This window comes from Scyliorhinus torazame, chromosome 12 (assembly GCF_047496885.1).
Source record: "Scyliorhinus torazame isolate Kashiwa2021f chromosome 12, sScyTor2.1, whole genome shotgun sequence".
In the NCBI taxonomy this organism is placed as follows: Eukaryota; Metazoa; Chordata; class Chondrichthyes; order Carcharhiniformes; family Scyliorhinidae; genus Scyliorhinus; species Scyliorhinus torazame.
Window position 1 is genome coordinate 65,269,203 of NC_092718.1, and position 4,536 is coordinate 65,273,738.

General features: G+C 53.8%; 1 protein-coding gene across 3 annotated transcripts in view; it reads left to right on the forward strand.

Annotated features, from left to right (window-relative positions):
• Positions 1–2,086: 2,086 nt before the first annotated feature.
• The window catches only part of asb7 (ankyrin repeat and SOCS box containing 7), a 65,377-nt gene continuing 62,927 nt past the window's right edge, over positions 2,087–4,536 (forward strand). The window contains exon 1 of one of the 3 annotated variants that reach the window (XR_011933620.1): positions 2,087–2,429. The gene's annotated coding sequence lies outside the window, so the exon portion shown is untranslated. The remainder of the gene's footprint in view (positions 2,430–4,536) is intronic. The other 2 variants (XM_072468805.1, XM_072468806.1) reach the window with 2 other exon arrangements.

The following is a 4,536-nucleotide window of genomic DNA, read 5'->3' on the forward strand; positions in this document are numbered from 1 at the left end:
TGGTAAAATTCATAATGGGGAACAAAGATTTGGCTGAAGAACTAAATTTGTATTTTGCTTCTGTCTTCACAAAGGAAGAAATGAATAATGTACCAGTAGTTCTGAGAAACACAGGTTTTAGTGAGGAACTGAAGGAAATCAGTATTAGTAGAGAAATGGTTTGGGGAAAATTAATGGGATTAAAGGCAGATAAATCTCCACGGCTTGATAATCTTAATCCCAGTGTACTTAAGGAAGTGGCCCTAGAAATAGTATATCTATTGGTGGTAATTTTCCAAAACTCTTTGGACTCTGAAATGATTCCCACAGTTTGGAGGGTAGCTAATTAATATAAGACTGCTATTCAAAATGGAGGTAAAAAGAAAACAGGGAACAAATGTTATGGGCCAGGGTTCAGAGAACCCCAAAGTGTATCATGGAGTTCACCTGACCCACAACTTTTAATAGATTGTGGTATAGGGAGCACACGGCTCTTTCTACAGGTGTGGTACAGCAGAAATGGAAAAGTATTTTTTAAAGCAAAACAATGTTTATTCTATGAACTCAAGTTAACTTTTTAAAAACATACAGTGAACATCTTAGCAACCATTAATTCAAACACAACCCAAAGAATACGACACTAAGTAATTCTTAAGCTGTCCTTTTAACATCCAGAAGACTTTAAAAAAAACTTTCAGCAGAAGCACATCAGGTTAAAGTCACTACTAAGAGCAGTTATTGGTTTTAAATCACCAAAGGATCAATTTACATTCTTTAGATTACAGAGAGAGACTCCAATACACCTTCTGGCTGTGACTGCAGCTATCCAGCTCTGAAATCGAAACTAAAACACACCCTGCAGCAAACAGCCTAAAACGAAAGTAAAAAGATGACAGACAGCCCAGCTCCAGCCACACGCTGACATCACTGATAAACACCCATTTCTTAAAGGTACATTTCTTAAACACCCATTTCTTAAAGGTACTCTCACATGACATAATAGACCAGTGAGCCGAACGTCAGTAGTTGCTAGAGTCAATTATCAAGGATTCCATAGCACAGCATTTGGAAAATCAGCAGTATAAGACAAAGTCTGCATGATTTACAAAAGGGAAATCATGATTGACAAATCTACTGGAATTCTTTGAGGATGTAACTAGTAGAGTTGACCAGGAGGAACCAGTGGGGTGTGGTTTATTTAGATTTCAGAAGGCTTTTGACAAGGTCTCACGTAGCAGATTACTATGTAAAGTTAAAGGCACATGGAATTGTGGGTAGTGTCTTGAGATATGTAAAAAGCTGGATGGCAGACCCGAAGCAATGGGTTGGAACAGTAGTGACTAGTGAGGTACCGCAGGGATCTGCGCTAGGATCCCAGTTGATCACATTTATATATGATTTGGACAAGTGAACTAAATGTATTGTCTCCAAATTGGATGATACAAAACTGAATGAGAGGGTGAGGTGTGAGGAGGTTGCAGAGATGCTTTAGTATGATTTGGGCAGCATAGGTGAATGGGTATATGGATGGCAGATGCAGTATAATGATGCAGTATAAGACTAGCATGCCAGCAGCTAGTCCCCCCTTTCACTATCGCAGAAAGTAGTTAAGGCTAAAACATTGTGTGATTTCAAGAAGGAATTAGATATAGCTGAAGGCATCAAGGATATTGGGGCAAGGCCAGATGGGGTATTGAACTTGATCAGCCATGATCATAATGTGTTTGCGTGGGTTTCCTCCCACAGTCCAAATTTTGTACAGGCTAGATGGAAAGGTCATGCTAAAATTGCCCCCTTAATTGGGAAAAATGATTGGCTACTCTAAAATTTTAAGAAACAAAACAGACCATCCCAGTGGCTCAGGCTAACGGACAGCCTTCTGGAACATTCCCGCCTCTGCGGCGCGTTCCAAGGACCACGCATGCGCACATGACAAAGCCCTGGGAGAAGCCTGCGCATGCGCCCCTGGAGGAGGAGGCTCTGCTGGACAGTACGCATGCGTTTCTCGAGGGGGAACCGATGCCGTGTCGACGCACGCGCCGCTGGCGCATGCACCGCCGGGGGTCGGGCCCAGCTGGGGCATTGCGCATGCGGCCCCGGAGATGGAACCGCCGCCGTGCCGTGCGCATGCGCCAGCGGGGTCGAGGCGCTGCCCGGCTACCTCGGCCTGCGATGGCTCCGGAGCAACAAGTTCCCCAGGAAATTGCGTACGGCCCGCACCTGGCATCTGGGGCCTGTTCAGCCCTCCACATCGCTCACTGGCAGCAGGTAGGGCGCCTTGTACAACTGTGAACTGCAGCCCCCACCGACAGGCGCTCCCGGCAAGCAGCCGGCACCGTGCTCTGTTAATCCGGGGCCCGGCCCTAGAGCCCGCCCACCCCCCCCCTCACAGGATGTGGAGACGGAGCGGATGAGGGGGTAAAAGGAGGCCGAGGGAAAGCCGCAGTCAGGTAAGTGTGTCCGGGGTGGGGGCACCGCATCTGGGGCATGGAGTCACGGGCGGCATCACGGGACCCCGTTTCAGCGCAAACCGTCAGGGCCCTGGACAATCCCCCCCCCAATCATCTCTCTTCCCCCCCCCCCCCATCATCTCTCTTCCCCCCCCCCCATCATCTCTCTCCCCCCCCCCCATCATCTCTCTTCCCCCCCCCCCATCATCTCTCTTCCCCCCCCCCCCATCTTCATCTCTCTTCCCCCCCCCCCATCATCTCTCTTCCCCCCCCCATCATCTCTTCCCCCCCCATCATCTCTTCCCCCCCATCATCTCTTCCCCCCCCCATCATCTCTCTTCCCCCCCCATCATCTCTCTTCCCCCCCCCCCATCATCTCTTCCCCCCCCATCATCTCTCTTCCCCCCATCATCTCTCTTCCCCCCCCCCATCAACTCTTCCCCCCCATCATCTCTTTCCCCCCCATCATCTCTCTTCCCCCCCCCATCATCTCTTCCCCCCCCATCACTCATTCCCTCCCCCCCCTCATCTCTTCCCCCCCCATCATCTCTCTTCCCCCCCCCCATCATCTCTTCCCCCCCCCATCATCTCTCTTCCCCCCCCCCCATCATCTCTCTTCCCCCCCCCCCTCATCTCTCTTCCCCCCCCCCATCATCTCTCTTCCCTCCCCCCATCATCTCTCTTCCCCCCACCCCATCATCATCTTCCCCCCCCATCAACTCTCTTTCCCCCCCCATCACTCTCTTCCCCCCCCATCATCTCTCTTCCCCCCCCCCATCATCTCTCTTCCCCCCCCCCCATCATCTCTCTTCCCCCCCCCCCATCATCTCTCTTCCCCCCCCCCCATCATCTCTCTTCCCCCCCCCATCATCTCTCTTTCCCCCCACCCATCATCTCTCTTCCCCCCACCCATCATCTCTCTTCCCCCCCCCATCATCTCTCTTCCCCCCCCATCATCTCTCTTCCCCCCCCCATCATCTCTCTTCCCACCCCCCATCATCTCTCTTCCCCCCCCCATCATCTCTCTTCCCCCCCCATCATCTCTCTTCCCCCCCATCATCTCTCTTCCCCCCCCCATCATCTCTCTTCTCCCCCCATCATCTCTCTTCCCCCCCCATCATCTCTCTTCCCCCCCCCATCATCTCTCTTCTCCCCCCCATCATCTCTCTTCCCCCCCCATCATCTCTCTCCCCCCCCATCATCTCTCTTCCCCCCCCATCATCTCTCTTCCCCCCCATCATCTCTCTTCCCCCCCCCCATCATCTCTCTTCCCCCCCCCATCATCTCTCTTCCCCCCCCATCATCTCTTCCCCCCCCCATCATCTCTTCCCCCCCCCCATCATCTCTTCTCCCCCCCCATCATCTCTCTTCCCCCCCCCATCATCTCTCTTCCCCCCCCATCATCTCTCTTCCCCCCCCCATCTCTCTTCCCCCCCCATCATCTCTCCTTCCCCCCCCCCATCATCTCTCTTCCCCCCCCCATCATCTCTCTTCCCCCCCCCATCATCTCTCTTCCCCCCCATCATCTCTTCCCCCCCCATCTCTCTTCCCCCCCATCATCTTCCCCCCCCCATCATCTCTCCCCCCCATCTCTTCCCCCCCCCCATCATCCTCTCCCCCCCATCATCTCTTCCCCCCCCCATCATCTCTTCCCCCCCCCATTCTCCCCCATCATCTCTTCCCGCCCCCCATCATCTCTTCCCCCCCCCCCAGCATCTCTTCCCCCCCCCATCATCTCTTCCCCCCCCCATCATCTTCCCCCCCCATCATCTCTTCCCCCATCATCTCTCCCCCCATCATCTCTTTCCCCCCCCCACATCTCTTTCCCCCCCATCATCTCTTCCCCCCCCCCCATCATCTCTTCCACCCCCCCCCATCCCCCATCTCTCTCCCCCCCCATCATCTTCCCCCCTTCCCCCCACCCCCTTCATTCCCCCCCCATCATCTCTCTTCCCCCCCCCCCATCATCTCTTCCCCCCCCCATCATCTCTTCCCCCCCCCATCATCTCTCTTCCCCCCCATCATCTCTCTTCTCCCCCCCCCATCATCTCTTCCCCCCCCCATCATCTCTCTTCCCCCCCCCCATTCATCTCTTCCCCCCCCCATC